Source organism: Lactuca sativa, chromosome 2, assembly GCF_002870075.4.
Source record: "Lactuca sativa cultivar Salinas chromosome 2, Lsat_Salinas_v11, whole genome shotgun sequence".
Classification (NCBI taxonomy): domain Eukaryota; kingdom Viridiplantae; phylum Streptophyta; class Magnoliopsida; order Asterales; family Asteraceae; genus Lactuca; species Lactuca sativa.
In genome coordinates, this window is record NC_056624.2 from 93,395,567 (window position 1) to 93,409,538 (window position 13,972).

Below are 13,972 nucleotides of genomic sequence, written 5' to 3' on the forward strand. Positions count from 1 at the left end.
TTTAATGCTTGTTAACACAAATTACATGTCTAGATGTCAAGATCCGGGAGTTTACCGCCCAAGATCGTTCTTGGGGAGTAAACTCCAAAATGGAACTTTAATGCTTTCTAGACCCATCCGCATGTTAGGGGACTTATCAAGGACATTGTGTATGATCTTTATAGCCTAGAAATCATCCAAGAAACATAAGTTCTAGGAGTTTACGGCCAAGGAACTCCCTTGGGCCGTAAACCCCTTTTTAAGGGCAATTAGTGCCCTAAACTCCCCCTTATGCTTAAAGACCTTTACCCCAAATTGCTTGTGCTTATTTTAGGCATCAAAAGACATCAAATACATAAGTTTCTAGGAGTTTACGGCCAAGGAACTCCCTTGGGCCGTAAACCCCTTTTCAAGGGCTTAAATGCCCTAAAACTTTCCCCAAATGCTTAAGGACTTTAACTACTAGTGCTTGTGCTTGTTTAGAACATCAAAAGCCCATAAAAACCATAAGTTTTTAGGAGTTTACGGCCAAGAACCCTCTTGGGCCGTAAACCCCATTTTGTGGGACAAAAATCATTCTAAGCTACCCTTAAGCCTTTAGACAATTTACCTTGCACCTTTGGGACTAGAATGGAGAGTAGAACAAATAGAAATCACTCCTTGAAAGGAGTTTACGGCCAAGGAACATGACTTGGGCCGTAAACTCCAAGTGAAGGCACCAAAGTGTGCCTCTTGCCCCCATTAGCCTTAGATAAAATCATGGATGCCATTCTTGATGTTTAAGTGCCTCAAATCAATTTATTTCCTAGAGTTTACGGCCATAAACTCTAAGGTGAAGGACCTTAGGCCGTAAACTCCCTTATGGAGTGTTCTAAAGCCTTAAAACTACTTCATGTATTATTCCAATAAAGATAGGAGTGTTCTAGATGCAAGATAACACCACAAAACACCCAAAAACACCATTTGAGGAGTTCACGGCCATAAACCTATGAGTTTATGGCCGTAAACTCCAAGGTGTGGGGTTTGTTGGATGGTGAACTCCTATACAAGGCCCTTTGATGTTTCAAACCCTTTTGCCTTGTCCCGTAGCAACTTAGATGCAACCATTTGAACCTTAAACACTCATAAAAGTGTTTAAATGTTTTCTAAGTGTCTTAACTTATTTATTTAAGTTATTATATGTCTAATTAGTTATATATATGTTTATTATATGATAACTAGGCTCGTGCGTGTAAGCCAGTCTCCGTTTGTCACCTAGCACGGTAGCCGACACTGCAATTCAAACGACTCACCAAAAGTGAGTTCATACCCCTTGAATCAACCTTTGAAATGATTTTAAGTGTTTTAAATACTTTATGGGGGGGAATACAAGTCAAATACTTATAGTTATTGCTTCAATCACATGTGATTGCATTTAATCACATGTGATTAATAACTAGGAAAACAACGATTTTTACCACTGTTCAAACTGTTTTCAACTGCTTTACTATTGAAATGTTTTACAAACTGTTTTACTATCCAAACTTACTTATAGACTGTGATTCAATCAAATGCTTCTTATATTTAAACTGTTTTATCAACTTATGCTTTCAAAATGATTTATAGATCGACATCAAGTCAATCTTCTCTTGAAATTATATTTATGCTTCAAAATGTTTTATGAAAACTTATTTATGCTTTATATATACAATTGCATGCCCATATATGTATAGATATATAAATAATGTTTAAAGGACTTAGGAAGGCCATCCGCCCTATTTCCTTTTCGCGCCTTGAGATGTGGTCTGGTGGGATTTCGGGTGACCATCCGAAGGTCGTTTCAATATTACTTATATATCATATATACATATATAGACATAAAAGTACTTCCATATTCATACTCTTCAGTACATCATTAGCTGGTTACCATCGGGGTAACGCAGGAACAATACATATGCAGATATACTAGAAACAATACATATACAGATATACTAGAAACAATACATATACAGATATACTAGAAACAATACATATACAGATATACTAGAAACAATACATATACATATATACTAGAAACAATACATATACAGATATACTAGAAACAATACATATACAGAGATACGAGAAACAATACATATACAGATATACTAGAAACAATACATATACATATATACTAGAAACAATACATATACAGATATACTAGAAACAATACATATACAGAGATACGAGAAACAATACATATACATATATACAAGAAACAATACATATACATAAATACGTAATAATTGTGATCCACTGTATCAGGCATGCCTTAAATGTCATGGCCCGAGTTGTAGCCAGAATTCTCTTGGAGGGAGAGCGTGAGTTTGCGTATAGATCTATACTGGATTGACTATCCTACACCTTGCTGCTAGCTACAGCCGGACCTGCAGGTCTGCGGGTGCCAAACGTCATTTCTTATTACGACCGTTCATTATGTCGTTGATTATCAGTTGATAGCATGGTGCAATTAATCACAATATACCTTAATATAAATCCGGTTTAAGGTAGTAGTATTTAGTACAGCAGTAGTCTTATTATACAAAGCTACAGTACTACAATGATTTACCCATTACATATTTTTGTGATAATCTCACTTAAGCATTAGTGTACAAACTATATTTTTAACAAATGATAGTTATACTTGGGTAATCACACACACGTACAACAGAAAAGTTTACAAAACAGCCTAGCCTTGGTAGAAGGTTACTTTTATAGAAAATATAGGATTTTCTGAGAGATTCAAACTTTTACAAACACTTTCAAACATTTACTTACATTTTCACCAACTTATACATTGAGACAGGTTCAAACGTTTTTACAAGAAACATTGACACTAAAATACTTATGAACTCACCAGCTTAATGCTGATAAACTCTTTCAAAATAACTTGTATTCTCAGGTCATCAGTAGACAGGTACCGAGGCCAGCTTTTGAGAAGATGGAGTGCATTCAAGACTCATCTCATATTATTTTGTGTTTCATTATTTTTGGTGTCTATAACTGTACAGAACACACTTGTATTGAAATTATATATTTAATGCAATGGATGATGTTGTTTGCTTATTTACATTTACTGTGTTGTGATACTGTACATGACGTCCTCCGCCCCGGAACGTTTCCTCCGTTCTTGGTTTTGGGGTGTGACACTGGCGAAATCCGCTCATTTCCTGCCAATAAAAGAATCCTACAAGATGGAGAGACTGACGCGTTTATACATTCGAGAAATCGTGAGACTTCATGGAATACCAGTGTCTATCATCTCAGATAGAGACAGTAGGTTCACTTCATGTTTTTGGCAATCACTTCAGAAAGCACTCGGAACCCATCTCGACATGAGCACCGCTTATCACCCACAAACGGAATGTCAAAGTGAACGAACCATTCAGACGCTCGAAGACATGCTTCGCGCATGTGTGATAGACTTTGGGAAGTCTTGGGACATCCACTTACCCTTAGTTGAATTCTCTTATAACAACAGTTACCATTCGAGCATCAAGGTCGAACCTTTCGAAGCACTATATGGACGTAAGTGTAGATCACCGTTGTGTTGGGCTGAGGTGGGTGACACCCAGTTAGCAAAGACACTAGCATCGGACAAGGCGCTAACGGGACCGGAGATCATTCGTGAAACCATGGAAAAGATAGTTCAAATCAGAGCTCGATTACAAGCATCGCGCGACCGACAGAAGAGCTACGCCGATAAACGGCGAAAGCCCTTAGAGTTTCAGGTCGGGAATCGAGTGCTGTTAAAAGTCTCACCTTGGAAGGGAGTCATTCGTTTCGGAAAACAGGGAAAACTGAACCCACGATACATTGGACCTTTTGAGATCGTTGCCCGAATAGGTCCAGTGGCGTACAAACTGCAGCTACCTGCGGAGCTAAACAGTGTACACCCCGTGTTCCATGTCTCCAATCTAAAGAAGTGCCTATCAGATGAAACACTCGTCATTCCCCTTGACGAGATTGAAATCAACGAGAATCTCCTGTTCGTTGAAGAACCAGTCGAAATCATGGACAGGGAGGTGAAGCGTACTAAGCAAAGTCGCATCCCGATCGTGAAAGTACGGTGGAACGCGAAGCGTGGGCCAGAACTCACGTGGGAACACGAAGACTAAATGAAGCAAAAGTACCCTCATCTGTTCTAGCATTCTCAAATCTAGCTTTCAAAAAGAATTTCGGGACGAAATTCCCTCTAATGGGGGGATGATGTCACAACTAGAAATTTTTGTGCCTTGTAAACTACAACAACTAAGTCAAATTGTGAATCAAAGACATAAGAGCATGTATGATGCATACTCTATGACAACAAAATCTCAAACAAACACCCCATGCAAGCATTTCAAGTAGTCAATAAGCAATTGGAAACCCTAGGAGTTCTTGTTTAAGTCCATTTTGGACTAGTAATTTCTTATTGGGCCCAATGGACCAATAAGCTTCCAATTTGACCATCTTGGGCTTAGAACTCTTAAATGGGCTCTAATTGGACCCACTTCCATTTATTTCAATATTTTGGGCCATATTGGGCCTAGAATGAAATAAATTAATTATATGAACCATTTTGGGCCATAACTAACCTAATGTAGCCCTAATAGGTCATAAGAATCATATTTATGGTTAATTGGACCAAACATCACTTAACATAACCACGAAAAAGACATAAGCATACAAGGCCCAAATTCTTTTCTCTCCCTCTCTAATTCTCGGCCCAAGCCCAAGTAAAAAGGGAGAGTTGACTTCTCTTGGCCACCTCATTTTTACATTATGGTCTTCCATGCATCTTATCCCGTGTTTCCATGCATACATCACTTCAAGATCTCTCTCTTTCCCTCTCTCTTGCTCTCGGCCGATTCCAAGCACACACACACACAATTCTCTCACAAATCTCTCAAGAAAACTCTCTCATATTTTCGAGATCTAAGAAGTGTTCAAGGGGATTCTTACATAAAAATCATCATCTAAGGTAAGATGTTGCTTAGATCCACAAACTAGTTATTTCATTCCATTCAAGAATCACCTCTTAACCCATTCAAACTTATGATTTAGCACCTTAGAAGCATCTAAGTTCGAGATCTTCCAAGGAGGGTTGCTAAGGCCGAATTTTCGTCTCATTTTCCCTTCCAAAACCGAAACCATACCCAAGGTGAGCTTCATACCCCCTCTTTTTCGGTTTTTATAAGTTTTTTGGGGGATAATACAAGCAAATGTGTAGATCTATGAGTAAATGTATGCCTTGTGTGATTTTTATGCTTATATGTATGATCTTATGTGATTGTGATGTTTATACTAGCCAAAAAGAACCTAAAAATCGAGATCTACAATATGAAGAATGAAATAAGTATAACTTATACCATTTCACACTAATCAAGTCTAGAAAAATAATCTAGTTGGTTAATATGAACATTTTTGGACTTAAAACCCATTTTTGGGCTCAAAATGCTAAAAATACAAAACTAAGGGGCCCAAAACGACAAAACATAGATTCTGAAGGTTGAGATGAGCCTAAACAGTTTCTAATATGTATTTCTAAATATCAACACTTTTGAAGGGTTAAAAATGTGAATTTTAAACATAACGGGCCAAAATGGGCTTTTCGGCCCAATAAAGCCCCAAATTGTGAAAATTTTGAATTAGAGGGGCTGAAACTGCACATTTCTGTAAAACAGGGGATTACTAGTGTACCAAGTCCATTTCAAGGGTCAAAAAATGCTTTTCAAATTAAAAAGGGACCAAAGATGCAAAAAATTTCCATTTTGGGCCAAAATTGTAAAAGTTGCGAAAATGGAGGTTTCAACCGAGAAAATTTCCTTTTTGAAGGACTTAAGCTGTTTATCAAGTAAATTTGTGCTAAAAATGTCTTTCCAATAAGTTTTGATACTAAAGTGTCAAGAAAAATAGTTTAAGGACTAAAATGGAAATTCTTTTATGCAGAAAAGGTTAAAAGTGTAAATTTTATCCAAGAAAGGACTTAAAAAAAAAATAAACTCTAACTCTTAAAACAACAAACCCCCTTACGATTAAAATACGAGTACTACATCTACTGGCGAAACGTAATAACAAATACACCTTCAACACCAAAATCGTTATCAAACGAATTGATTCGGTCTCAAATCAATAACGAATCAAAAATCAATAAACAATGGTACTTCAATACACACGCGGAAAATTCACGAGAAGTCAATACACCATCTTTGGGCTCAAAAATTTCAAATCGTGCTTGTTGGGCCTAGCTAGCCCAATGACATGATCTTTAGGCCCGAAGGGAACGCGCTTACATGTTATTGGGCCTTATATGACTTAGTTCCGTGTAAAAGGACTTTCAATAGCTTTATTGTGCTGTTGGGCCCCAAGGGTCCTTCGGTACTGCTAGCAAAGTCAAGAAGTCAAGTGCGAGTCGGGCCAAGGGCCTTTCGCATTCATGATAGCCTTGAACGACTTATGGAAATAACGGGGGCTTCGCACCCTCTTTTCTCCTCGGTTGTAGGGCTATGAGAAGTCAGGGTGGTTGGATTAAGTGAGTAGTATGGACGACGCCTATGAGATCGTTTGTATAGTTGTAACTAGTCATTTTCATTAATGCGTGATTATAACGACTCACAACCCGTAATTAATCCAATGTCACCTGGAATTATCAAAAACAACGTCGTATCGGAATAATACTAACTCAGCCACGTAATTTAATGTATTGGAAAACATCGGGTTTTCCTAGGAAATTCATCGCTCTTAACTATGTGATATATACAAAGTTTAACAATTATTCACATTCATAATAATCAACAAGCATACTTACGGATCTTCACACTTTTTCTTATATACAACATTTCTTTTTAGAAAATATCGGATTTTCTGTGGTTTTCAACATTATACAAATCATTTCTTTTCAAACCTTACTTATGAACTCACCAACATTTCATATGTTTACGTTTTTCCAAAATACTTGTATTCTCAGGTAACCGGTAAATCGAAGGAAAAATGTACCCAGTGATGTCATGTTGTTTGTTTAATTAGCATCGAACAATTTGCGTTTTGGAAATGTAATGTTTTGAAACAATGTACTAAATGTAAACAATACCGGTTGTAATATTTCAATGCATGGTGATGAATCATGTTATGTTTCATGTATATTCATTGTGATGGTATTCAATTGAGTCACAATAGCCCTCGGGCGTTTCCGCCGTCTGGTTCGGGGGTGTGACATTAGGTGCGGGATTGTCAATGCCGTATAGATCTATACATAAGTATCACGCTCTCCCTACAAGAGATTATGGTATATAATACAAGACTTTAACTGCATACTCGAAAGTACGTGAAGCTGAACGTCTCACAAAACTTAGTATCAAATAGATTTACGTATGAAAAGCTCATTTGTTCTTATATATGAAAGTATTTATTTGATATAGTACTTATAGTATGTAAAACCTCTTGAATATCTAGTAAACTATACATATTATAGTTTTTCTCAAATGTATGATTCGTTGTATGATAAACCCAAGTGTAGTATCAGCTTGGTATGTAAGTATAACATTTGTAATAACACTATTAAAAACATTTATACACCAAAATATAAATAAAGTGTTCGATATTTGTATAACAACATGTTTGTACTCTTAAAGGACAAAATGTTATTGAATAGGGGTTGCATGCGAACGTTTTCATATGATAGTTAAGAATCACATATGATTTGTATATAAAGATAAGTGTAGTAAATTAAAGCTTATTGTTTTCTACACGAGAGTAACCGTGTGTTTACTTGTATCCCCCCCCCATTGAAAGCGCATAAAAGCATTTATAAAGTATTTGAAAACGTAGTTGTAGGGGTATGAACTCACTTGATAGATAGAAGAAGGTGAAACGATAACTGAGCAGAACTTCGACTAGGGAAAGTTGAATTTCTTGGGATTCTCGGGAATCCCGGGAGTCTCGGGAGTGAAAAACCTTCCTTTGCAACTTGGGTATGAAGACCGGGGCTTCGGGGGGGTTTAAACGCAGAGCTTCGGCACGAGAGAGAGAGAGAGAGAGAGAGAGAGAGAGAAGAAATGAGCAATGAAACCCAACACCTTCAGCTGCTATTTATAGCCCTAAATTGGGCGCCACGTCGTGGTACACCTCACCACGTCGTGGTGAGGGAATCTATCCTCTTCCATTGACGAGATGTTTGCTGATGAACCTGACACCCATCAGTCACAATACCACGTCGTGGGCTTCTTCACCACGTCATGGTAGGCCTGACAGCCTCAGATTTTGTGTCGCAAACTTGTAAAATTCGTAACTTCCGCATACGAGCTCCGTTATTAACGTTCTTTATATCCACGCGTAGGTGAGATTATGCTCTACAACTCTCGTTTAGACTCTGTCGGCAAATTTTGAATTTAATTTTTATTATTTATTTTTAACAGGCCGGGACACGAAAAGTCCGTTAAAAATCCATAACTTCTATATGTGATGTCCGTCCTAGTCAGACTTTATACCGTTGTGCTGCTATTGTTGAGATCTTCGATTCTCATTTAGGTTGTATCGGCTAAAAATCTCTTGATCTCTATTTCGAGTATTTTAGCTGTCTGCTGCTATATCCAGAAGACCGGAACTTGGAAAAATCATAACTTTCTCATACGAAGTCAGATTTGGACGTCCTTTTTATATACGCATACGGTTTAATGATATCTACAACTTTCATTTAAATACTTAAGGCTAAATATAATTGTATTGAAACTTCGCATTTTACGTTTATCAGTATTGTCGGTTTTTACTATGACTCTTAGATTGGTCATAACTTCTTCGTTATAATTCGGATTTTAGTGTTCTTTATATTTCTGAAACCCTTGATACAACGTTTATCATTTTATGTACCCAAAAGAGACTTTTGAACATTCAAATTTTGATGCAAATTTCATTACATTAAAAGAGATTACAATTCATGACTTTTTAGGTCATTACACTGGTTCGAAAATATCGGGTTGTCACACCGTAGGTTCATATGAAACCTACGGTCCCCCCCTTTTTTTGGGGGGATTTTTTTGGAACAAAAATCAACACAATGCTCTTATCTTTCATAGTGTAAAAGCAACAAGCAAAAAAAGTGCAAAAATTGTAGACTTCTTAAGAAACCTAAAGTGTACAAGCAGTCGATGCACAAAACGTGCATTACCTGCTTGTACACTGTAGGTTTCTTATGAAGCCTACGGTTTCCTTTTTTTTTTTGTTTTTTTTCCAAGAAAAATCAAACCAAAGGTATTATATCTCCTCTTAAACAATAAAAATAAAAAATGACTCAAAGAATCAGAGACATACTTGGTTGTTGTTTGGAGTCTCCATTGATAGAGTTTTTGTGACAACCCGAAATTTTTTGCTTTGAAAGCTCAGTCAGTCAACTCAACTGATTGTCAGACTCACTTCTAATGAGTTCTAGCCTTGTTAAGGTCATTCTAAAGGAGTTTTAGCCTAGTACACTTAAGGAATAAGTGTGTGGAAGTATCAGCGGAAGTTCTAAGCCATCCAGTAAACTGTAAACCTCTTCATGAGGAGTTTACGGTCAGGACCCATGAGTTTACGGTCAGGGTGACCGTAAACTCCCTCCTATATATATACTTTATGATCATTTTGATCATTTCTTCCCTTTCAAACTCAAGAACTTCCAAATCCTCTCAAGTATCATCAAGTTCATCACCCTAGATCATAAAAAACGTAAGTGTTCTTCCTTTGATTTATTGATACATCTCTTAATCTAGTATCATCTCATGATTTCATCCATGGAAATCATCTTTTCTTAGATCTTCAAGAAACACCAAGAACACACACTAGTGTTCTTGGACCTTAATCACCATTTCAAGCCTCCATATCGTAAGTACTCTCTCCTTAGCTTGTTATCTAGTTGAAACACCTGATTAGAGCCTTGAAAAACATCAAGAATCCAAGAACAAAGGTGTTTACAGTCTAAGTGTATCTCCTTAGACCGTAAACCCTAATGAAAGGTGCACTAGAGACCTTAAACCCTCCTAAAGCCTAGAATGGAACTTAGAACCCTTCGAAATGCTTGGAAATCATCCTATGCACAAAAGGATGTGAGTTTACGGTGGTAAACTCACTAGACCGTAAATCTTATGACCGTAAGGTCATAGGACCATAAACACATGGGACCGTGAACCCATTGGAGTGTAAGGTCATTAAACCGTAAACTCTATGACCGTGAACTCAATGGCTGTAAACTCACTTTTTGGTCAATCACATGTGATTCAACACTTCATTCCAAGTGTTTCCTAGTCTCGTGAGGTGTTTCCTTGCACTTGGTTGCCTCTAAACGCTATATTTAAGTCAGTATATGCCATTATATGTCATTTAGGACTCGTTAAGTCTCGGGACTTCATTCGTGGAGCTTCTCATCCTTACACACACATTCGTTTGAATCACCCACATCATGTGAGTTCATATCCCTATAATGAATCTTTTAACAGTTTTTAATGCTTTTAGGGGGGATACAAGTTGAACACAATAATAATTGTGTAAATTTTTGTTATAAACATCTTTCAAATGATTGCTTATGTCTTCTATAAGTGATCAAAACATTTCAAAACTCTTTTAAAATTATGTTACTTCATATTATAACAAAACTCCGTTTTTAAAGTACGATCATAACTTAGTAGATAAATGAGTCTTTTTCAATAACAGTTCAAGTGAAACAATAGTAAACTATAAGGGGTATAGTTTAGAGATTCAGTTCATACTAGACAAGAGAACACACTATGATGAGAAACAAAGAGAACACACTACATACTAGACAGAGAGAACATACATTACACTAGCACATACAATACATATACAAGAATACTATAACATAAATGTGAGCCACTATTTCGGGGCATGGCATCAACTGACATGGCTCGTTTTGTATCCAGAGTCTCCTGGAGGGAGAGCGTGAATTTTTGTATAGATCTATACTGAATTGACTATCATACACCTTGCTGTTTGCTACAGTGGGACTTGCACGTCTACGGGTGCCAAATGTCATTTCTTTCGACGTCTTTCATCGTCGCGTTTTAGTCAATAGTATGGTACAACCATATCACATTTTTACCTTAATTAATAACTGGTTGAAGGTAGCTAGTACAACAGTAGTTACTATATACAATACTATAGTACTTACATTTTTTCCCATTACTTTCATATTGTGACAGTACCACTTGAAAAGTCAAATGCAAACTATTTTCGAGTCAAGATAGTTATAAACTAGGGAAAACTTACATTTTACAAACGATAAAGAGAATAGTCGAGTCTAGTACATTCAGTAGAAAGGGACCATAATGCTAACCTTATGATTCCTTAATGTATACATCAAAGGATATATAACAATAGGATCCAACAGATAATAGGATGTGTGCTTTCCGCTTCATTTCCTGTTCCTTGTTTGGTTGTGGGCTTGGAACGGATTCACTTAGCCTATTATCCATTCGATCTTAGTGATATATATGTTTCGTATACATTAAGTCATCATAAGGGGTACCAGGTATGAGTCAAGTCATAGGACACTAATTCAATGCACAGTTTTCTAGTACAAAACATACTTTTTAAATCAGAACTTTTGGTATACAAAACTAGACACTTACTAGTAAAAGGGTTTAATCCATTTTATTAAACCAGTATAAACTTAAAGGGCCTTAGGTGTTTAACTCTATAATACCTTATTTTATACATTATGGTTATATATAATTAATACCAGATAGGGAGTTGGATGTGTTCTTTCCGCCTCATTTCCTGTTCCTTGTTTGGTTGTGGGCTTAGGGCAGATTCACACAATTAATTATCTATTCGATATTAGATTATATATAGCCAGTATAAACTAAGTGATTATAGAAGGAACAACTGTGGTCACTATTTTATTATAAGAAATAAGGGTTTTCTTAAAGAATCTTTTTATCAAATATAAAGGAACTATCATAATTAACTCCATGAGTAACAAGTGAACACGTCAGGGTTATATACAACAATGATCTAAAAAACAATGGGATGTGTGTTTTCCACCTTACTTCTTGTTCCTTGTTTGGTTGTGGGCTTAGGGCAGATACATACTATCGATTGTTTGTTTACTCTGAGTTTTATATAACTTGTATCCATTTAGTACTCATAGAAAGGATTGTAGAGTCATTTTTACTTATCTTTCATCAAAGTAGGAAATATAGGATTTTCTGAAGGAACAGGCGGACTTTTCTAAACAGAACTTACAGTTTACTACATCTTACTACAACTTTCTACAACATACTTACATCACTAAAATCTTATGAACTCACCAGCTTAATTGCTGATCAACTCTTTCAAAATAACTTGTATTCTCAGGAGACTAGTAGACAGGTACTCGCGCTGGGAATTCAGAAGATGGAGCATAATAACTTCAAGTTTTGTTTTGTTATTTACATATATATTCTATGTTTTGTGAACACATACTTTGTAAACACTTTTTTCTAATAAAATGGTTGTTCATTACTTTGATTACTAAGATGTATGCCTTGTAATACTAAACATGACGTTCTCCACCCCCAAACGTTTCCGCCATTCCGGTTTTGGGGTGTGACAGTTTTTCCTAACTTCAAAAACACAAAAAATGACATAAATGACATTTACAACTTTATATATTCTCGGATGACGGGGTCGGACCCTGAAAAAGTAAATAACCTTCGAAACAGCAGCCCATTGCTACAAAAGAGTAGTTAATCGTAAGCTTTTTTTAGCGTTGACTTTAGTCAATGGCCTTTGACCGTATGTTTCCCTAAATAACTACAGTTTCAGTGGTTATTATGGGTTAAGTTTTAATTTTTGGACAAAAACTAAAAAGTCATTAACAAAAAAGACTAGATTTGTATTTTTCTCTATTTTAAATATTGAAAGGGATAACGACTTAAAAGGATAATATATTTTTTGAATTGTATATATTTGATCTTTGAGTTTTTTGTCAACATTTGACGATTTAACCTTTTTTTGTCCACATTCAATCCTTATAACTGACTACTTTAGGTTAAGCCAAAAAATGACTTAATAGGGTAATATATTTTTAAGTTTGTACACATTTAGTCCTTAATGTTTTTGTACATATTTACTCCCAACGACCAGTTTCTTCAGATTTTGCTCATGACACGTGGGCATTAATGAATTGTTCTTATACATGGCTTGTCTTTTACTTATATCAGTGACCTAAGTCACGAATCGATGAAATAAAGTTGGTGCCCTAGTTTTCTCCAAGCAAAAGATGTCTTCGACTTTGGTTTCATCTATCTTTATAGCAGATAACGAAATTCTTTGTCATGGAAGTGCAAAATTGAGTTGGGAGGAAACTTTTTGTCATGGTGTTCTTTTTGTTCACGACATCATACGAGATTCGTCGTTTAGCATGGAGATAAATGAAACTTTTTGTCATGGTGTTCTTTTTGTCTTGGAAGTGCAAATTCTTTTAGCATCTTTCTCAATTCGTTTGTCTTGGAAGTGAAAATTCAAGTTGGGAGGAAGTAATCACAAAGAATCATGTTGTCTGCTATGAAGATAGATGAAACCGAAACCGAAGACATATTCTGCTTGGAGAAAACTAGGGCACCAACATTATTTGATCGATTTGTGAATTATGTTACTGATATAAGTGAAGGACGAGCCACGTATGAGAACACCTCATTAAGGATTGTCCCATGTAGGATGTTATGAACAAAATCTAAAGAAATCGATCATAAGGACTAAATGTGTACAAAACATTAAGAATTAAATGTGTACAAACTGAAAGTTATATTATCCTATTAAGTCATTTTTTTCAGCTTAACCTAGAGTATCTGGTTATAAAGACTGAAGGTGGAAAAAAAACAAGTTAAATAGTCAAATGCGGACAAAAAACTCGATGATCAAATGTATATACAAATCAAAAAAAATATCCTCTGTAATAAATGAAAATAATTTTGCCATTTGTCATCTTCTTATACATTATGTCATATGTCGTTTTGTGGTAAAT